General features: G+C 43.1%; 1 protein-coding gene across 1 annotated transcript in view; it reads left to right on the forward strand.

Moving 5' to 3' along the window:
• Window positions 1-200: 200 nt before the first annotated feature.
• The window catches only part of LOC115174549 (ras-GEF domain-containing family member 1C), a 46,870-nt gene continuing 23,753 nt past the window's right edge, over window positions 201-23,317 (forward strand). Inside the window, exon 1 of the mRNA XM_029733191.1 lies at window positions 201-648. The gene's annotated coding sequence lies outside the window, so the exon portion shown is untranslated. The remainder of the gene's footprint in view (window positions 649-23,317) is intronic.

A 23,317-nucleotide genomic window follows, 5' to 3' on the forward strand; every position in this document is an offset into this window, starting at 1 on the left:
GACTGGAGCATGTGGGTGTGTGTACTGAAAGAGAAAGACAGAGCGAGAGAGAGACTTGCAGGCGACTTGTTTGCTGAGGATATTGGATTTCTCTATTCATCGTCGTTAGTTCTTTCTCCTCTCTTCCAGCGCTCTGAGGACGTCTGATGTGCTGTCAATCCCTGTTGTAGCCTCTCACTCTCGTTTTGTCTGGCCGTGGACACCGACTGGACAGCCGTGATCTGTTCGAAACGGGGCCGGTACATTACCACACCTTTATTGTGCGTTGAAGCCATTATCTGAATAGTGAAGGGACTACCCGCGAACCGAATAATTCCTGAATGGTTCAGTTGGACTGTTTTTTTACTAGTATTTTTGTTCGTATTTTTAGGTTCGGCATGTTGCTCCAGAATAAGTGTGTTTTAGAAGACCAAGACAAGTGAATGGCTATACCAATATCAGTGCTACTGTAAACCAAGTCATAGCCCAGAATAGACACTAACATCATTCGATTGTGGCTTTCTTGGACCTTACTTTTGTGAGTGGATTGTGGGATAATATTTATTTTTTCTCCCACGGATCTTTGGATTAGCAGAACTGTTGAATTGATATAGGCTAATACACGTAATACTCACCAAGAAGAAAAATGGGGAAGAGTGTCTAGTATTGGTAAGTGAAACGAGGTTACAACACCATAAGCAGAATAATCGATTGAAATTTCACTCACGCCCACGTGCGTCTGTGCCTCATTGCGCCGCGTGCGTGTGTTTGATAATGACTTCACCTGAGAAAAAATAGCTTTTGACATATTTCAATCTTTATGTTTATCCAGTCATCGAATGTGCATAAAAACGTCAACATGCTGTCAGATTGTTTTATTTTATTGACTGAAGCTTAAATCCACTTTTCGTTGTTGGTTGTAGGCTAATCTATATTGTTCATCTATACCCACAAACCTATGGTCATATAATTGTATTTGTAGTATTATGTAAAGTAGTTATTCTATAACCTACAGAACTATATTTTCTGTAGAGTGCTGTAAAAAGTTTACCAAAGGGGATATCATTCCAAGCAGCATCCCATTCGAGGTGGGCGACACTGGTCACGTTGCCTCTACTACGATGTGGGCATCAAAAACCCCAGATAGCATGAGTTAGCGGTGTGTTTTAGCCAGGACCAGTAGGACTATATGGCCAAAACACAGGAAAAACCTTGGTACAGGCTTATATGCTTACAAAACCAGCCTACTAGGGGGATTTTAGGGGCTTTATTGCGCCGAATTTAGTCGGCTGTCATATGCTAATCTAACCCAATGCCAACGTGCGCACCATACTAATAGAGAGAGAGAGAGAGAGAGAGAGTTCGGCAGGTGACACAGGCATGAAAACAACCAAGATTCTGTGTCGCAGTCAGGAATACACAGCTATCCTAAATAATTTAAATTAATTACATTTAAATTACATGGCTTGTAGGCTAAATGTACCTTTCTTATCTAGCCTTTGTGTAATCATTAACCCACATGGGGAATGTAAACTCAGAACAGGACTACTTCCCCAAACAGGGTGCTGTTTTTCTCTCCTGTTTCACAGCCTGGATATGCACTAGTAGTAGGCTAAGTGCCAGTTCCTGGACTGACATAATTATTTAGTTAAAAATATAGTCTTTCAGTGTAGTGCAATGGGTTTGAGGTCTGTTCTAGTGATGTGCTAGTTGAGAGTCATGAAATAATGTGTGGCTGATATGGCGGGTTGAATAAAAAGAAAACTATGCAGAAAAAAATCTATAAATGTATCATTTTTGTGCAATTCATATCTATAGGCTACTTTGAGGTTTTTCTTTCATTATTGGCCCCCACAATGAAAATGTGTGGGGGGGGGGACTGTGGATCGGACTCCGTCCGTCTGGTCGTCCGTCCATCAGTTCATACAGTCACATGTGATATCTCAGAAAGCACTGGCCGATTTTGAGGAAATTTGGGTGAATGATGCATCTTGCCATAGAGATCCGGCATTTACAAAATTACACTGATTGGCCCAAGGCAGGAGCTTGAGTAATTAACAAACATTTGTGAGTCACACTAGAGAGGAAAAGGCGAAGCGAGAGGGATCTTCTCCAGCAGGTGCTGTTATTTGTTGTTTTATTTACTCACCAAGCGAGGAGTTTTTGTATGGAGGTCAATGAGAATGTCGAATTTGGTTAACAAAAAATGTAATGGCTTATTTTCTACGTGTGGCTTATTTGTTTGAATAGAAGTTTTGTAATACTTAGGTTGTTACAAGTGTACTGATATGTAGGACATGTGACATGCCGGCAACAAAACAAAACATGTATATCGGAGTTGGGCCTGTTGTTCACATGCGTATGGTCCCACCTAGAGCTGTTATGGTGACTGTATTACTGCCACACTGGTGGACACGAGTCATGACGGCAGTCAAATTCCACGTGACTGGTAACTAGGTTTCTCCAAGCTCTGAGGCCGCTCATGGTCATCAGTAGCCTATCAAACTTGCTAACTGCCTGGTACCCCACCCTATATTGTCCCTCTAATCAAACTGACATCAATGCAAACATAATCGAAAAACACTTAATGAGAGCCGATGAGCTGATGTTGGGCAACATTTCTATAGGCAATGCAATTGCGTGAGAAAACAGAGTGATGGCTTCTATTAAAAAGAGGAGGAGCCCATATTGGGTAGGCCTACTATATTTATTTCTCAACTTTCCTAATATTAAGCACATTGCTTCTCTTTAAAACAGGAGTATAGCCTACCTGGTTGCCATGAAAATGAGCCACGGGAAAAGCATCCTCCATTCGCTATTTAAGTGCAAAGATGACATGTATTTTTTTCCGCTGCCCCTGTTTCGAAACACGTGATAATGGTCCATTCTAAATCAAAACAAATTTCACACATATATTATTTAGTATATGTAAAGACAAGATTAAATTAAGAATAGTGTGATAGGCTAATACTATCATTTGTGAATTATATATTAAACCGAATGATGCCCAGCTTAACGACAAACTGCGCCCACTTTTTTTCACACCTCATGTAGCCTAGCCCATAGGCCTATATGTTTTGATAAGGTTTGTAGTATCACAACTAAAGTGGACAAATAACTTCTTAAAATGAAGCACATTAATTCTCTTTACAACAGGTGTAGAGCCTAACTTGTATACAGTACATACGCAGCGCGGGATTTTCAAGTTTGGGGAAAATAATTTTCACCATAGAAATGCACCTTTATAGTAAAAGCATTACATGCATAATCACATTTGTGGTCCCTTTTGTTTTGGGAATGGTGTTTTCCTGCTAATGGAACATACGTGCTAATTGCCTACTGCCTTGTGCACATTGCTGCACTTATAAGGTGAAGAAATAGCCTAATAGTTTATCGACATTTTAAGCTAAACGTTCTCATCTGTTGGGTCAGGCTCATTGCTTTTACAGGTTTTTGGTTGCTAGTGGTTATATTAATTTGGGATCTATCGTATCCCACATCTGTCTCAGAATATGTTTGGTATCTGTGCTATGGGGGATAGTAGAGTTACATAGGCTAGTGCTTTTGCTGTTCTTTAGGTCTACTCAATCTTGTTGGCAAATGAAAAGTAAATGTGGACAGTTCTTCCAAGATCTTCGATATGCACCTCGGAATTGGATAAACCCTCGTGCAGTTGCGTCCCCGATGTATCGGTCTTCACTTGTAGTCTGTGAGAAAGACCGGATCACGTGACTGAGAGCCACTTGAGTGAGAGGTGCTTCGACATGCAGCTTGGAGAAGGGAATTCTATTTATTATATTCAGTCCAAGGGCACAATAGCCACAAAAGTCATGGATTTTTTTAGGGGGCATTACCGCCACACAGAGAGAGACTGATGAAGTGTGTACAGCATGCGGAAAAAAACAAGGCAGAATTCATGCCTTTCATGCAACTTTTTTCAAATCATCATTAGAGTCGTATCATGTAACCTTAGAATGTATTACAAATTGAAAACATAGAGCCTAACATTTGTATCACAACTAAAGTTACATAAATAGCTTAAAATTAAGCATATAGGAATACCTATTTCTTTGTTAACAGCTCAACACAGAATAGCCGCATGTGCGCACTCCCTCAAATCGTTTTGGAGAAAATATCCTTTCTGTTTTATTCAATTGTACAATTGTTCAATTGTATTCTTCATACTCTAAAATAATGCCACGGCATGCTAAGCAAATCTTTTCTGCTAAATTAACTAGTGTAGCCCACAGCCATATGGCATAGCCAGATCAGGTCCTAACATAAGGACAACTCAAGAGTATGCTATTCTGTTATTCTGAGAAAAACTACATTTTCTTCATATCATGTTTCTTTAGACCTGTCTAAAATAAATAATGGGTTTATTGTTATGATGTAGGCTATATTACATGGATTTATTAGGCTTTTTCAAATATAGAAGTTCCGTAGGTCTGCATCAGTGCCTTGTAGGCTATGCGTGGAAGCCAGGAGATGCTAAATGTGTTTATGTTAATTAACAGTCAGTTTCCGTGAGACCGGCAGTTATTTGCTAGACAATCACCTGCTGACAAAATTTCATGACCTCCACAGCCCTAGACTCCACCTAATCTTGCCTCCCGACTTCCTTCTAGTCTGAGTACCAGTCTCTTTAGCTAACATTCCACTCCTTGCCACTCCTTGCCATTGATAAATAGCTTTGGCGCATGATATGGAGTACAGGGAGTGAATTAGCTAAAAAGACTGGTACCTAGGATAACTGCCTTCCATTTTTATAGACATTTATTTTCACTTCAGTATCTGGTCAATATAATGTATAATATGTGGTCACACGCAATAACTGAAATGTGTTAGTCACATGCAATATCTCAATTGGCCCCGGGTGGAGGGGGGGGGGGCTGCATAATAAGTGAGGGACGACATGTTTACTGTTGCCTTGTTTTTATCTGGCATTTGTACATAAGCCTAAGCTTTCGGGCCTTACTGTACATGCGCCCAGGGCCGGATTAAGAAATCTTTTTTTTTTTTTACTCACGGTGATGGCCGTTGCGCTCGTCGTGGCAATAGCCTATAACAAGATGAGCTACTTAGAAAAACAGTGATGCTGTTAGCTACAAATTGGGAGTTGTTGAGAATTTTTTTTGTATTGGTTCTACAGACAGATTACTCTTCTCTTTTCAGTAGTAGGCATTTGCTTTCCAAACTGTACGTTTTTCCCGCAATTGTATTTTGAAATCTGCAATAAGCAGACCTACAGCTGTAACCAACCATATAAATATAATCCATAGGTGGCAGTTCCCATTTAAATCAGGACTGGCATCCATTGCTAGTGTACCCATGAGTTTAACAGTCAAATTGTCAGGGTAAGAGGTTACAAACCCCTTCTATGGATTATATGTCTATGGACACAATGCAACAAGCTGTAGCTTATATTTGGCATGCATGCTGCCCAAACTGCGGCCTTGTAGGCATACCAGTAACTGCCGAAATAAAGGAAACACTTGAGTAAACAAGGAATGCAAAGTATTTTTTATAGTGTGGCGTGCGTTTTCCTGGCATGGTTTGGGGAATCTATGCCAAAGTGCATTGTAGCTGTTCTGGCAGCTCGTGATGGCACAACACCCTTTTAAGACACTTTAAGTTGGGGCAGCAGCGTAGCCTAGTGGTTAGAGCGTTGGACTAGTAACCGAAAGGTTGCAAGATCAAATCCCCGAGCTGACAAGGTACACATCTGTCATTCTGCCCCAGAACAAGGCAGTTAACCCACTGTTCCTAGGCCATCATTGAAAATAAGAATTTGTTCTTAACTAACTTGCCTAGTAAAATTTAAATTTTTTGGGGGGGTGTTTCCTTCTTTTTGGCTGGCTGTAATCACTGCCAAAGGTGCTTCAACAAAGTACTGAGTAAATTTCAAAAAACTTGTTTTTGCTTTGTCATTATGAGGTATTGCGTGTAGATTGATGAAGAAAAAAAAGATTGAATCAATTTTAGAATAAGGCTGTAATGTAACAATATTTGGAATATTCAAGGGGTCTGAATACTTTCTGAATGCACTGTATATACAGTATACAGTATATTTCCTTCATATTGTTTGTAATTATTATAATTTTTTATATATATATTTTTTTGCTGCCTCTTGGACCCCCCAGGGCCTGGGCCCAGTGGCTTCAGCCCCGGTAATCCCCTGCATTATCTTGCGCCGTGCCCACTGACTGAAACCTGGCACAGCAGATGCTATTCTGTTTCTTAACACAGTGCTGCAAAAGAAAGGAAGACAAAGTAGGCAATTATTGCTTCATAACTGGACAGTGGGTACTTTGATTTTCCAAATGTTGTTGTCTTATAGCCTATTTATTATTATTATTATTTATTGTTTTCTATGCCTATTTTTTATTTCATTAGATTTTTTATGTTATTAATCTGAAAGTGTAGGCTATTAGCCCACACAGGCCGTCGTCCTACAAGATGTCCATTTATTGTTTGACATTTTGTTTCATTTCAGCAAAGTAATAGGCTACTGTTCAATAAGCCTTTTCAAATGAATAGGCCTAAATGCTCAAGAAAAACATAGTTGTTCAATAAATTGTTCAAGGGCAAAGTAGCCTAATTGTAGAGTGCAATTTAACAAAAGCATGCGCATTGTGTCAATTTAGGCTATTGTTTTACAATTTTTGTTTAAGCAAAACATTAGGCTACGATTCAATTGGCTTAAATATTGAATAAATAAATGAATAAATGTTGACGAAAAACATAATTGTTCAATACATTTTTTTAACCGCACAGCACATTTTCTATATTTGCGGATTAGGATCAGGTCCAGTTCTCAGATTTTCACTTTACCACATATAGTCGGACGGTTGTGGATGGGTTATTAGCAAGCGGGTGAACAAACAGCTGACCCGCGCATCAGTAGTCTGTGGATCATCATAACCTGACCGAAGATTTCATAGCGAGCTTCCTAGGGACGTGTGTATCCCAGCTAGGCTATTCTATTCTCGTATCTCATTATCTTGATGTTCATAAATCAACTTTATTTAATATTCACACAAAAACTGAGGTCGTAAAGCGAGAAACATAATGGAGGTGGTGTGGCACCATTTGCAGAGAATGTGTTCCTTAACAATTTGATTTCAGTGGGAATGCAAAAAGTATCCCAACCTTTGACTCTGTAAACAAACAGTGTCCCAGCACATTATCTGTCACAATCTATAAATTATGGATTCCTTGTTACAAGAGTTTGCCGTGCATGATGGTTCCCCCATGAGGTAGTCTGATGATAGTAGGCCCTTGGGAAACCTCTTAGGTGGGCAGAGAGACACTCAAGACATTGTGGCTGCTGCAACTTTCCCACTTTCCCCTCAGCTCCAGTCCCCTCCACCCCTCCTTACTCACTGATCCTTCGAACTCCCCATGATCTGAGGAGGGGCTCGGATTTCCCACCCCACCTACCCACTGCTCCAGCCTCAGAGATCCTTCCCAGTGGGCCTAATCCTAGCTGCTCCTTTCACAGAGATGCGGCCTTCACTAACCACCAGACACCTGCATGCAGTCCTAAGCTTTTTCTGTGCTCTCTCTCTCTCTCAATCTCTCTCTTTCTCTCTAATGACACCTTGGGAAAAGGACTGAAGCCCAGCATCTGTGGCCTCTTTCACACTGGTTCACGTTTACTGAAGAAAGTGCTGCTGTGTACCTAGAGGGGTGAAAAACAAACTTTATTCCACTCCACGGTTAAGGGTGACATCATGGGGAATGGGAAAATACTGTATGTCTTCTGAGGCTCGTCTCCTTTCATTCCCTAGAACTTGAGCTTAATTTCATTGAAATGACGTGGAAACAACATTGATTCAACCAGTGTGTGCCCAGTGGGAATGCATTTCTGCAGATCTACTGGTGCAACTAGCCTAGTTCCCATGGGCACACTGGTGATACAGTTGTCAAGTGAAACCTGGGCCTTATCCACAAAGCGTCTCAGAGTAAGAAAATAATGAATAAGATTATATGGGCAGATTCTAGATCTGCCCTCCTACTCTGAGAAGCTTTGGGGATCAGGAGGATGGCTCAAGAGTGACTTCGAAATTGGACGTCTATCCATTTTGGGGTGGCAGTTAGCCTAGTGGTTAGAGCGTTGGACAAGTAACCAAAAGGTTGCGAGATCGAATCCCCGAGCTGACAAGGTAAAAATCTGCCGTTCTGCCCCTGAACAAGGCAGTTAACCCACTTTTCATAGGCCGTCATTGAAAATAAGAATTTGTTAACTGATTTGCCTAGTTAAATAAAAATAAAAATGTCCTGAGGACATCGGGAGATGGCTTCAAAACTGGCCACTAGGAGCAACAATGAGGGTTATTACCGTCAAGTTGTCTTGGGTTTTGCTAGGGCATTGTGGATGGTGCTAATCCCATGACTCTAGATCACAAGGTTGTGTGTACGATCCCAGTGGTGGACACGAGTTAAAAAAATAATTGTTTTAACCCTATCCCAAACCTTAACCCTTAACCTTCTAAATTTGACGTTTGGAGGAACTTCTTCATTTTATGTTTGAAGAAAAGGAACAATACTGAGTAGGAGGAGTCAATCTAGGGTGCCAAAACACTTGACGTTTGGAACAACTTCGGAATTTGATGTTTAGAGAAACGCGGAGAAACGTCTAATTCTCCAGTAAGACAGAGCTTGTAGTGTGGATAAGGGCTCAAGTTCCTCTTAGATAAGAGTTGCTGTGAGTCACCAATGCAAGGGCAGTCATTCAACCTCTCCCAGGTAGACTCCTGCACATGTGCCCCAATCCAGGCCCAGCCTAGAGAGAGAAACAGGTGTGCGTTTAACACGGGCATAATTTATGTTACATGGAGTGAAATGGAAAGGGGCTTCTCATAGCCTAGAACATGAGGTCACGGTGGGTAGTAGTGTATACTCAGGGTCTGAGTGTGTGTCTGAGGGGGTAACACAGAGAGGGGTTGTTAGTCTGGCTGCTATGATAGGTTTAGCACCTCTGAATGTTTATGGGTCTGTGTTGCCCTGTGTTGTTGTCATGGTGATTTGGATGGTTCAGCCTTCAGAGAACAAATTCTAGACAGGTTTTTATCTGACAAACATGTTTTCAGATAAACAATCGTGGATTGAAATTGAAAAAGACAATGTGATGGTGTTGAAGGTCTTCATACATGACAGATCTACCAATCCCCTCAGGGGCCCTCTTACCTCGGGGGGGCCTCGGGACAAGTCCACCAGAATCCTATACACTGATGATTGTCGTTTTGGTAGTGACCGTCCAAATATATGCCATGGGGCGAATCTCAAAGGACATCCTATTCTACATTTCACCGTGCACTACATGGGGAGTATTTGAGATTTGGCAATACGGACATGGTCCTGCAGTGGAATACGCACGTAATGGCCGTGAATGTTCTGTGTCCAGAGAAAGAGTGAAGCGAGAAAAAAGAAAGAAAAGAGGGATGGCGTAATGATAGTAATGTAATGATGGAGGGAGAGTGTGTCACTGTCAGGAATCAACAGACTTCGAATTACCTCACAAGTTAGATAGGACACCATGGCAACGCTCAGCACTCCACACTCTTCAATGTAGCTCTCTCGAATTCTGCACTGCAATAGTGGTGTCATTCAAGCAGAGCTTGTAAAATGTGATAGTTGCCTGTAGGTTACATTCAAGAAATACTACACAAGGCTACACCTGGTTAGATGTAGGTATTCTACATCCTACATTTCCATAAAGTTCTATGTATTGGCCCAATTCAATTCATACCTAATCACATACATACTTCGCCTATGGTTACCATAAAACAAAAAGCAAGCCTTCCGAAAAGCCATAGCTGTATGCAGAGCTGCTATCTGTCTGTCTGTCTCTGATCCAGTCACAACACATGAGGCATGATATCAGAGTAGACAGAGCCAAGGCCTAAAAAAAAGTTATTATCTCACCCTTTCTTCTTCAGTAACAATGACAGATCAGGTATCTGTCTCTCTGTACAGTAGGGGTAATAAGGGATTCTGTAATATATTTTCAAAATCGTAACAGCTGTTATGAAATTAGTAACGCAGTGATATTAGATTTGCATCGGTTACCAATCACTTGTAACTGATTGGGTTGTATGTCAATTATGTCGCATGGTCGTGCAAAATCAATGCAACGTAAAGAACATTTGACAAGCCTGTTTGAATCGCGCCTAAAGAGCTCGTATTAACTAGAAAGGTAACCTATTGCCATTGGGCAGAATCTGGTTGAATCAACGTTGTTCCCATGTCATTTTAACAAAAAAATCTATGTGTAAAACTGATTGAATTTGAAAAAAAATCTTCAACGTAAGGGAATTTAGTTCATTTTTCACATAACTTTTAACCTAAATCAATGACATGGTGATTTGTTTTGTTGATTTCACGTTTAATTCACAACTCAACCAAATATAAATCAAAACTAGACGTTGAACTGACATCTGTGCCCAGTAGGTTTATTGAAATATTTTCAGTGACATTTGATTCATCCATTCTATTATCCCTTCTCTCCCTCCATTTTATACATTTCTGAGTATTGTCTTTCAACCACCTTTTTAAAAGATGATAATTCCCCTGTAAGTGCCTCCTCAGAATGATGTCTGTTCGGAGAAAACCTCTCCCCTCCCTTCTCTTCAATGCACCATTGCATCATGTGGCCGTTATGAATCTGAATGTATGAATAATTCAATACTTTTTAAAGTAATATGACCCTTCTGAATGACAGATTGAGGGCGTGTGTAGCTCAGACATGTGCCGGTGCCGTTCATTCGGAGAGACAATTTGTATACTCCCCTCCAATTACCTCTAAGTAACACTAGAGATTACCTATTCATCTCAATGATGGATTACCAGGACGTATACTCCAAGCATGCACTGAACTGGCAAGTGTCTTCACTGACATTTTCAACCTGTCCCTGGCTGAGTCTCACTCAACACTGCCCTTTCTCACCTGGACGAAAGGAACACCTACAGCTGAAGTCGGAAGTTTACATACACTTAGGTCGGAGTCATTAAAACTCGTTTTTCAAGCACTCCACAAATTTCTTGTTAACAAACTATAGTTTTGGCAAGTCGGTTAGGACGTCTACTTTGTGCATGACACAAGTCATTTTTCCAACAATTGTTTACAGACAGATTATTTCACTTATAATTCACTGTATCCCAATTCTAGTGGGTCAGAAGTTTACATACACTAAGTTGACTGTGCCTTTAAACAGCTTGGAAAATTCCAAAAAATGATGTCATGGCTTTAGAAGCTTCTGATAGGCTAATTGATATCATTTGAGTCAATTGGAGGTGTACCTGTGGATGTATTTCAAGGCCTACCTTCAAACTCAGTTCCTCTTTGCTTGACAGCATGGGGAAATCAAAAGAAATCAGCCAAGACCTCAGAAAAAATTGAAGACCTCCACAAGTCTGGTTCATCCTTGGGAGCAGTTTCCAAATGCCTGAAGGTACTGCGTTCATCTGTACAAACAATAGTACGCAAGTATAAACACCATGGGACCATGCAGCCGTCATACCGCTCAGGAAGGAGACGCGTTCTGTCTCCTAGAGATAAACGTACTTTGGTGCGAAAAGTGCAAATCAATCCCAGAACAACAGCAAAGGACCTTGTGAAGATGCTGGAGGAAACAGGTACAAAAGTATCTATATCCACTGTAAAACGAGTCCTATATCGACAGAACCTGAAAGGCCGCTCAGCAAGGAAGAAGCCACAGCTCCAAAACTGGCATAAAAAAGCCAGACTGTGGTTTGCAACTGCACATGGGGACAAAGATCGTATTCTTTGGAGAAATGTCCTCTGGTCTGATGAAACAAAAATAGAACTGTTGGGTCATAATGACCATCGTTATGTTTGGAGGGAAAAGGGGGAAGCTTGCAAGCCGAAGAACACCATCCCAACCGTGAAACACAGGGGTGGCAGCATCATGTTGTGGGGGTGCTTTGCTGCAGGATGGACTGGTGCACTTCACAAAATAGATGGCATCATGAGAGAGGAAAATTACGTGGATATATTGAAGCAACATCTCAAGACATCAGTCAGGAAGTTAAAGGTGGTTGCAAATGGGTTTTCCAAATGGACAATGACCCCAAGCATACTTCCAAAGTTGTGGCAAAATGGCTTCAGGACAACAAAGTCAAGGTTTTGGAGTGGCCATCACAAAGCCCTGATCTGAATCCCATAGAAAATGTGTGGGAAGAACTGAAAAAGTGTGTGCGAGCAAGGAGGCCTACAAACCAGCCCTATCAGGAGGAATGGGCCAAAATTCACCCAACTTGGGGATCCTAACTGACCTAAGACAGGGAATTTTTACTAGGATTAAATGTCAGGAATTGTGACAAACAGAGTTTAAATGTATTTGGCTAAGGTGTATGTAAACTTCAGACTTCAACTGTATGTGAGAATGATTTTCATTGACTACAGCTCAGCGTTCAACACCATTGTGCCCTCAAAGCTCATTACTAAGCTAAGGACCCTGGGACTAATCACCTCCCTCTGCAAATAGATCCTGGACTTCCTGACGGGCCACCCCAGGTGGTAAAGATAGGGAACAACATATCCGCCATGCTGATCCTCAACACGGGGGCACCTCAGGGGTGCGTGCTCAGTCCCCTCCTGTACTCCCTATTCACTCATGACTGCATGGCTAGGCACGGCTCCAACACCACCATCAAGTTTGCTTATGGTAGGCCTGATCACCGTCAACAATGAGACAGCCTATCGGGAGGAGGTCAGAGACCTGGTCGTGTGGTGCCAGGACAACAACCTCTCCCTCAACGTGATCAAAACAAAGGAGATGATTATGGACTACAGGAAAGGAGGACCGAGCACGCCCCCATTCTCATCGACGGGGCTGTAGTGGGACAGGTTGAGAGCTTCAAGTTCCTTGGTGTCCACATCACCAACAAACTATCATGGTCCAAACGCATTTAAGACAGTCGTGAAGAGGGTACGACAAAGCCTATTCCCCCTCAGGAGACTGATAAGATTTGGCATGGGTCCTCAGATACTCAAAAGGTTCTACAGCTGCACAATCGAGAGCATCCTGACTGGTTGCTTCACTGCCTGGTATGGCAACTGCTCGGCCTCCAACCGCAAGGCACGACAGAGGGTAGTGCGTACGACCCAGTACATCACTGGGGCCAAGCTTCCTGCCATCCAGGACCTTTATATCAGGCGGTGTCAGAGGAAGGCCCTAAAATCTAACCACCCTAGTCATAGGCTGTTCTCTCTGCTACCGCACAGCAAGCGGTACCGGAGCGCCAAGTCTAGGTCCAAAAGGCTTAACAGTTTCTACTCCCAATCCATAAGACTCTTGAACAGCTAATCAAATGGCTACCCAGACCCCTCTTTTACGCTGCTGCTACTCTCTGTTTATAATCTATGCATAGTCACTTTAACTCAACCTACATGTACATGTTAGCTCAAATACCTCGACTAACCGGTGCCCCAGCACATTGACTCTGTACCGGTATCCCCTGTATATAGCCTCGCTTGTTATTTTACGTCTGCTGTTAAATTATTTGTTACTTTTATTTTCTATATATCTATTTTTTACTACACTTATTATTATTTTTCTTAACTTCTTAGAGCATGGTTGGTTAAGGGCTTGTAAGTAAGCATTTCACTGTCTTCCTCCTCTTTCAACCTAGACATGTATTTTGGTATATATTTATAATGTAAACGTTGTAAGCTTTTAATAGTTGCTTAAGTAAAATAATATGTTTTTAATGGTGAGCAAGCATTGTGCCTTTTTCCTTTTCAATTATGTAAACGTTGTAGAATTGGTGTGAAATGTGGTGTGTTGCAGGAGACAATATTACCCACCCTACGATCAGAGGTGGTGTTGAGAGTGTACGATTTTCAACGTAATCCTTTTTAAGACAAGACTAAAGCTATACTGACATCTGATAAGAAGCTGTAGGTGTAATGGGAGTGAACGAGAGAATAAACTGGAAAATTAATAATCTATATACTCTATACAGAGTGGGTTTGATAGACACTAAGGTTTCACTGTGTGACCTTATGCTTTGCAAGTTGATAATTTCTTGAAACATTCGTCTTGAATGAATCTAAATGTAAATTATAGTAAAGTGGTAGTGTGAGCCGTGGAGCGTTTCTTTACAGATTGAAAGTGTGCTGCTTTTGTCCTCCAAGAGCCTTTCTCTCCCTCTCCCTCTCATTCGTCCCTCTCCCTCCGCCTCTCTCTCCCTCTCTCCCTTGTCTCCCTCTGTCCCTTGTCCCTCTCTCTCTCTGTCTTTCTCTCTCCTTCGTCCCTCTCTCTCTCTGTCCCTCTCTCTCCTTCGTCCCTCTCTCTCTCCTTCGTCCCTCTCTCTCTCCTTCGTCCCTCTCTCTCTCCTTCGTCCCTCTCTCTCCTTCATCCCTCTCTCTCTCCTTCATCCCTCTCTCTCTCCTTCGTCCCCCTCTCTCTCTCCGTCCCTCTCTCTCCTTCATCCCTCTCTCTCTCCTTCGTCCCTCTCTCTCTCCTTCGTCCCCCTCTCTCTCTCCGTCCCTCTCTCTCCTTCATCCCTCTCTCTCTCCGTCTCTCTCTCTCCCTCTGTCCCTCTCTGTCCTTAGTCCCTCTCTCTCCTTCGTCCCTCTCTGTCTCTCTCACTCTCTCTCTCCTCCGTCTCTCTCTCTCTCTGGCTGATAGACAGGGCCTATGGGAATACAACCACACCTCTTGCTGATGAGAGCAAACTATTTTGTTTTCTCCTCTCTGGGATGACTTCATTGGGCTCCGCTGTGTCGAGGCAGTCAACAGCCTCAGTCCCCTCACTCACACACACACACACACACACGTACACTCACACACACAATGTCCTAACTTGCTCAGGAATGAGGCCGGCTGGCTGCCGCTCACACACACACTCCCAGGATAGGGTGTGTTTATCGGCAGATAATTCCCAAAGAGGTTTACGTTGGGGATTGATGAAGCTGATCCGGCATGGGAACAGGTGCCGGGATATGATTCAAACCCTGTCCATATGCCATGGTGGTGGCTGTTCAACAGAGGGATTTAGGGTACATGTTCATGTTTAGCTTGAAAGTCTCTGCCTCTCCTCTCTCACTGTCATGCCATACCACAGAAAGAGGGTGGAGTATGGATGGAAAAATGGAATACCGCAATGGTAACTCGATAGTCGGTGTGTGTGTGTGTGTTTATGTGTGCGCGAGTGCATGAGCTTGTGTGTGTGTGCCTGCACGTGTGAATGTGTGTAACACAATGCACTCATTTGTTTGCAACTGAACCCCCCCCCCCCACACACACACACCACAAACAAAGAAAGGCGGTTTATGGTTTGTTAGAAAGCATGCTGAGACATATGCTTGCTATTTTTCACTCTCTCTGTTGGAGTTGACTCCACTCAGCTTGGCAGAAGCGACCCTAGCCTTGCTCATTTTCCTTGGGCATAGTGCTGGACGCCAATAGACTTTTGGGGTCCTGTTGTGACTGGGGAGGATGGAAAGCCAAAAGGGCTCCTATGCCAGCAGACCCCACTGGGAGGACAGGCTGTTGCAGGGCCATCTGTATAGGCATCCTGACATAGAGGGTTGGGAAGTAGGGCGTGGGCTCGGGGAGAGGAACGGATGGACTAGTGGAGGGGAAAGAGGAGAGACAGTGGAGACATTTTTGTTTTATTGTGAGGATCAATAACTAGTGTGCTCAGGTGACATCTGATTTCAAAGACACTTTTATCCTGGGCTGAAATTGAGATAAAGCCCACATAATCATTACAAAGCAAACAGCTTCAAAAGTATATCTCCAGGATAGGCCAGCAGTGCTACAACTCTGTGAAGTCTCAGTCTCATTACGCCCAAAACAGTGTCAGCACTAAAAATACATCAATGTTTTTTTAGAGCAGTTCCTAAAAATGGAAAAGGCACTAAAATAAAGAGCTTCCTAATAGAGTTCAAAAGCAGAGCTGGAGGAGAGGAGGGGAGTGGAGGAGAGAGGAGGAGTTTCTAGTTCAGTCCGAGACAGAGAAGAGTTTGTCTGCTCTCTGCCCTGGGTTGGAATATCTCCTCCTCCTCACCCTTTCTCGCCCTTCCTCTCACCCGCCTCCTCACCCACCAAAGGGATGGTAAGGGTCACATTTGACTTCTCCTTGTCCTGGGAGAGTGTCCCTGAATGACCTTTGAACCAGGAAATTGAAACAACAACAAAAACAAAGCCTACTGACATACCCATGAAGTATGTTTAGAAACCGGACATTAAGTGACAGCGGGATGTTTAGTGTCACCATTGGCATTTGAGAGGAGACTCGCTTTGAATATATTGAAAGGGTTTTGTAACATCTTTCTTATTCACAACCCACTTGAATATAAGGATCTTGTCCATTCAATTGGCTGTCAGTAATACATACAGTCTCTATAACTTCCCTCAATAGAACTCGGCTGTTCTTAGGAAGCTGATATGGCAGGCTATATAATACATTCTCTGTCCCCTCCCTGGTAGATACTGTGTGCCAGTCAGAGGATAACAGCTAGGATCTCTGCCTGCTATACAGATACACAACTAGCCTTGTCCCCGTGTCACTGACTTTGGAAGTGATAAATTGACAAGGAGAACAGGCTAGTGAAATAATCACTGTAAAACAGTCCGGGTGTTTTGTACTGCCTCAGTCTGTTGTTATGTTCAGCCACACTAGGCTTTTATAAAGCCTCCAAGGTCTCTGGATAAGACCCACTAAAAAATATCCTGGCCCAGGCTGAATAAAAGAGGTGGAAGAGGGGCTCTGATACTTGGATTGACCCTGGTGTAAACAAAGCCCTGGCTGTACTCAGGAAGCATTGGATCTAACCCCCTGAACTCTTAACCCCTGACCCCTGTGTCTGAGAGGTCAGACAGAGATTTTCTACCTCACCGATCCGTCTGACTCTCCCCCTCTCCTTTTCAGCCTCATTGTGGATCCTCAATGGCCCTGAATCCTGCCCCCTTAACCCTTTAACCCTAATATACTCATTAATCCTGTATGTCTGGGAAGTCAGACAGAGATTTGCTACTTCACTGATTCAGCCAGCTGCTCCCACTCCTCTCCCCACTACACTACAGTCTGATTTTAGTGTTGTCTCCAATGCCCCTGACCTCTAACCCCTGTCTCTGAGAGAGCAGACTAGAAGCTGTGTATCTCTCCATCCCTTCCTTTCTGCCTCACTGACAGCCAAGCAGGTGTGAGTAATCCAGGTTTATCTCTGTGTAAACGAGACAAAGCAAGAAAGACGGATAGAGAACAGGTGAAGGAGAGAACGAGATGGAGGTGTAGTCTGACAGCTTCTGCACCCCAGTCATGCTAACAATGCCTTTGTTTCATCGCCACGGTGACAATGCTCTCCCAGCCCCCACCCCCCCCCCCCCCCCCCCCACCCCACACACACACACACACACACAGTCACCCTGTGTTAAATCCTGGCAGAACAAAGCAAGCAGATCCGCTTGATGGTAACGATGTCATAGCAGCCCCACAGGAACAAAAGGCAGTGTGCACAACCAGTGTTTAATTTCAGCTGGATCCTGCCTGAACAGGATCCTGTGCCTCTCCATTTTGGACTGTTTCGTTGGAACCTATTTGGCTGGATCCGGTACCTCTCATGGCATGAAAAAAATCATTTTTATAATAATTAAAGCCATCAACGTTCATTCGAGTTCTCCCCCACCCCCACCCCCAAAAAAAACAAATTGTGAAAAAGTAGATTTTCAGCCTAGGCCTGATATTCTAAGAGTTGATACAAGTTGGGCTGGCCCAGGCTTATGGTTTGCGCAACATTGTAACCTATGTTTGAAACCAATGCATGGCCATGGTTGTGTGAGAAGCGCATCTGTATCTTTCACAGAACTAAAATGAGATTCACTTTTTATTATCTCTCTCCCACTCTGTTCTGATAGACATGAACCTGTAACTCATCTCTCCAGCATTGCACTTCATCATTCATTTCCTTATAGAATCATAGCCGCCTTGATTTTTTGGGGGGGGAATATGCTAAAATTAAAGTACTACTTTCTTTTCATTCAGAATAGGCTACTACACCATGAGTACGCCTATAAATTAGCCACAGAGGATCAATGGCTTCTTTTTTAAAATAGCCTATACCTGTGTTTTGATTGTGTGCAAATCTGTCAGTGAACACTATGCAGACAAATCCGTTTTTTTTCTCCAGCGATTGTATTTGAAGACACAGGTTGGAATTAAATAGCTCCTGCTGAAAAGAGAAGCCTAATCTGTCTTCTGTAGGCTACCAAAATATTTGATCCACTTCCAAATATTGTTTTGCAAAGAATTAGCGCTTTGTGACATCTGGTGATGTAAAAAAAGGCTTTTATAAATACATTTGATTGATAGGCTTTTGGCACTAATGCATCGGCCATCGCCAGCGAGCGAGTCATTGGGTGAGTAAGTGAAACTGGAAAGCCTTTTTAAGACTATAATTTTTTCAAATTGTAACCTACAACACACCTAGGCCAAGGCTATTGATGGATTCAAGAACATTTTGTTTTTATTGACCTCAGATTGTCAGTGCCATTTCGATCATTTGTTTATTTATTTATTTTTTACCCCCTTTTATCCTATCCAATTGGTAGTTACAGTCTTGTCCCATTGCTGCAACTCCCGTACGGACTCTCGTGAGAGGCGAAGGTCGAGAGTCGTGCGTCCTCCGAAACACAACCCCGCCAATCCGCACTGCTTCTTGACACAATGCTCGCTTAACCCAGAAGCCAGCCGCACCAACGTGTCAGAGGAAACACCGTACACCTGGCGACCTTGTCAGCGTGCATGCGCCTGGCCCGCCACAGGAGTCGCTAGAGCGCGATGGGACAAGGACATCCCAGCTGGCCAAACCCTCCCTATCCCGGACGACGCTGGGCCAATTGTGCATCGCCACTCCCGGGTCGCGGCCAGCTGCGACACAGCCAGGTATCGAACCAGGATCTGTAGTAATGCAGCTAACACTTCGATGCAGTGCCTTAGACCGCTACGCCACTTGGGAGGCCCCATTTCGATCATTTGTGAGGTATTAAAGAGGATTCTGCCAAAGTCTCCAGTCTTGTAGAATTGCGTAGAATTGCATGAAATGCGTTTATAAAAGGCCACATTTCTCCCGGACCCTAGGCTACTTAAAATGTTCTCCATGGTGTGCAACTTCTGTAAGTGCCTTTACTTTTATGGTACCTCGGAGTTCCCCAGGTTACCCCCCTCTCACGCTCATTTTCTGTTCCAGCACCTCCCGATTTACCAACAATAGCAGCTGAAACCCCTAGCTGTGTGTCTAGACAGATGTGTGACTAGTGTCATTGTGTAAGAGAGCATGCAGACAGCCACCTACAGTTTGACAGTGTGTGTGCTTAATTTGTAAATTAAGCACACACACATTTGTAAATTAAGCACACACACTGTCAAACTGTAGGTGGCTGTCTGCATGCTCTCTTACACAATGACACTAGTCACACATCTGTCTAGACACACAACTAGGGGTTTCAGCTGCTATTGTTGGTCTCGGGCAAGTAGTTTGATAAGCATAACCTACTGTGTTTTAGTTGATGTGATGATCAAGGCTCTATAGGAAAGGGAGTGTGAGTGAAGAAAACCTGATTGTACAGAAGGTTACTGCTTATGGGTGTGTCTGCATTGAACTAGATCTCATACCTATGTCGCACGAAATCCTGCCCATAATCCTGCATTGCAGCATAATTCACCATCATTTTTGTGCAACCTCAGCTAAACGTGTCTGATACTGTTGGTTGACGTAAGCACTACTGTAATACACAGGCTGAGACAGGATGTGTATATTATTGTTTACTGACCTCTCTATTCTTCTTGACCATGATGCATTAACTGACGATGATGAGTGTGTGTGTGTGTGTGTGTGTGTGTGTGTGTGTGTGTGTGTGTGTGTGTGTGTGTGTGTGTGTGTGTGTCTGTGTGTGTGAAGGGGGGATACGACTAGAGTGAATACGGAAGCGAATCACACTTGTGTGAATAAGCGAGGTACCCACTGAGTACACACACGCTCATCCGTCTCTGGAATAGTGCAGGGGCTTAGAGTGTGTGTACACACAGAGTGGTGACTCATGGTTGAACTCAGATGTTCTCCCAGACTCACCATGGCCCTAGAGCTGTACAGCCTTAACTACACAGCCAGTCAGCCAGTAGCCAGCCAGCCAGCCAGTAAGTCAGCCAGCCAGCCAGCCAGTCAACCAACCAGTCAGCCAGCCAGTCAGCCAGCCAGCTAGTCAACCAATCAGTCAGCCAGTCAGCCCTGCCTTACAGAGGAAATGCTTCCTCTAGGAATCCCTGTGTACTGTATCTTTAGGACAGCATCATAGATGTGGCAGTGCCAGAGTAATCTACACCACAGCAGGGGTACTACAAGGACACACTGGGCTTTCCCTAGCATTATCACATCTAGACCATTATATACATAAGATACTGAGTGAAATAAATGGCTTCTTATTATGTACATTCTCATTATAATAGAATCAAACCTCACAATACATGTTTTGTTTAATTCAATTTGATTCACTTTGTTTGCTCAGTCCACTTGCTTTTTCATCTAATTAATCACCAAATGTAACCGATGTGAAATGGTTAGCGGGGTGCGCGCTAATAGCGTTTCAATCGGTGACGTCACTCGCTCTGAGACCTTGAAGTAGTTGTTTTGCGGCTTTTGTGGAGTGATGGGTAACGATGCTTCGAGGGTGGCTGTTGTCGATGCGTGCAGAGGGTCCCTGGTTCGAGCCCAGGTAGGGGTGAGGAGAGGGACGGAAGCTAGACTGTTACATTGGTGCCGTGACCCGGATCACTGGTTGCTGCGGAAAAGGAGGAGGTCAAAAGGGGGTGTAGTAGTGAGTGTAATCGATGTGAAATGGCTAGCTAGTTAGCGGGGTGTGTGCTAATAGCGTTTCAATCAGTGACATCACTCGCTCTGAGACCTTGAAGTAGTTGTTCCCCTTGCTCTCCAAGGCCCGTGGCTTTTGTGGCGTGATGGGTAACGATGCTTCGAGGGTGGCTGTTGTCAATGTGTGCAGAGGGTCCCTGGTTCGAGGCGAGGAGAGGGACGGAGAGGGACGGTTTTGAAGTCATACAGGGCACCCCAAATAGCATGTGAGCGACTGGCTCTTTTCTGTATTATGGAGCAACAGTTGAAATTGTATATTTTTTTTACATTGGATAAAAGTAGAGACAGAGCTGGAAAATGGTTTATCATACACTAGTGTTGAGGAACAATGAGAAAGTAATTCTGCTTTGAAAGTTGATGGCCCTTGAATGTTTTGGTAAACCTACTGGAGACGTCTTCTTTGTCTACACTCATTCAGCATCGTTCACACCCTCTTAAGCCTTAGCCCCACCATTCTCTTTAAGGATTCACATGTGAGGCCATGCGCTCAACAACCAAATATTCCAAGACTAAAGGCTGGTTTGTAGCAAGGGTGTATTTGTTCATTCAATCTGGAGTGCCAGAGGGCGCTCTGGGCGTTTGTAAACTCAGAGAGTTGTCAGATTGTCAGTTCGTAAAATTCAGAGCGTTTCACTCTCTGAGCATTCAGAGCGCACACTGGATGCTCTGGCCGAGAAGTAGGGTTGATCTGAGCATCCTGACCTAACAACAGCAATCAAGCACCCAAGCTAACTGGCTAACTTGCTAGCTACTGCCAGAAAAAATGAGAGAACAGCTCACTCTGACCATTTTACCCGCCCTAGCAGAGTTGGTTGGGCTGTTTTCATGTTATCCAGAGCACTGGTGACTGTAACTGTGCTGCTGGCTACAATTTAATTACGTTTTTTTGCCAATGTGTACTGACACCGGCCATATTCAACAGGTGTTGAGCGTTCGTGAATTCGTCAGTTATTCTGTGCTCTGGCACACTGACGACGAGAGTGCTCTGAAATTGGAGTAGATAGCCAGAGCGAATTTACCAGCTACGTCTATTGACAGTTGTCACAGTGTCATCATGAACATTCCATTGAAATGGTTAATTTCATAGTGGAGTTTTTTGTTTAGACATGTAGCTAGCTAAGCAATGAACCATAATCCCAATTCATGTTATCACCCTGCATGAATCTGCAGGGAGCTAACCAATCAGGTTCACTGTTAGCTAGCTAGCTAACATTAGGATATAACTAGCAATGCAAATGGCTCTGAGTTACGAATAATATTACTACACAGATCATACACATAACGTTAGCTAGTGAGCAAGCAACATAACATTAGCTAGCTAGCTAACAGTATGCTTTAACTTGAAATGAAAACGACTTTTTGATCAAATTAGAAATGTGTAATATGTGAAAATTTAGCTAGCTAGACTATTTTACCCGTATACATGGATGGACGCTTCTCCCTCTCTGTCATGGATGCCGTGGTTGCCCTTTATACAATCTTCTGTGTGTTCTCTTTTCGACTCCCTCTGCATATTTGCAATCAAATGTCATAATTTTCTCCATCTCCTTAACTATCATACTCTAATTCCACAGGGCATTCCACTGATTTCAGAACTCGATCCTCCAGAAAGCAGAGAGCAACATTTTTGCAGTTTTACTATGTGATATCTTTTTAAAAAGCAGCATTAGAAAGGATTACCTACAAATACTGACCAGCTCATGTTATAGACAGAAGCGTGCTACATGGCAGACCAATCCAAACTCATCTCATGGGATGTCTAGCCCAACCAATATCTCAGCCAATCATGGCTAACGGGAAGTTTTTTTTTCTGTGGATAAACCAATTAGGCTCGTAATTTAGCAATCGTATCTGTATTTACAGATGGCATACAGGTTTGTAATTAAGGCACATGAAAGTTCACATGTTCCAAAAGACATTTCTGCCAAAAACACATTTTGATTTTAAAAATTGTTTACGATCAAGTAGCTCTCCTGTGATGTAGTGACGCGTGACATACGCCTGGTTTCCTGAAACGAGTCACATATGAACACATCTTAAGCCATGCAAAAAAAACATTTAGAATGACAGGAAATTAGCTTTAAAACTGAAAAATGTGAAGAATAGCAGGACATTTATATCAGGAAATGTACATTTAGGGGTATTTTATAAGGGAAAGTTTTTTGGTTGGGAAGTTCCTAAATACTTTCAATATTATTAATTTCCATGTCGGCTCTATGTCTGGAAATGCCATTGTCCGGAGTAAAGGAACCCAATTTCAAATTCTCCAAAAAGTGTTTAAAATAAAGAAAACTGGCAAAAATGATCATATGTAGTTTATTTCAATATCCTTCTGTAACTTTAAAGAATATTTATTTCTAAATGTTGATTCCTGCGACCGGGAGACGCATGAGACTGCACACAATTGGCCCATCATCGTCCGGGTTAGGGGAGGGT

Source organism: Salmo trutta, chromosome 3, assembly GCF_901001165.1.
Source record: "Salmo trutta chromosome 3, fSalTru1.1, whole genome shotgun sequence".
Lineage (NCBI taxonomy): Eukaryota > Metazoa > Chordata > Actinopteri > Salmoniformes > Salmonidae > Salmo > Salmo trutta.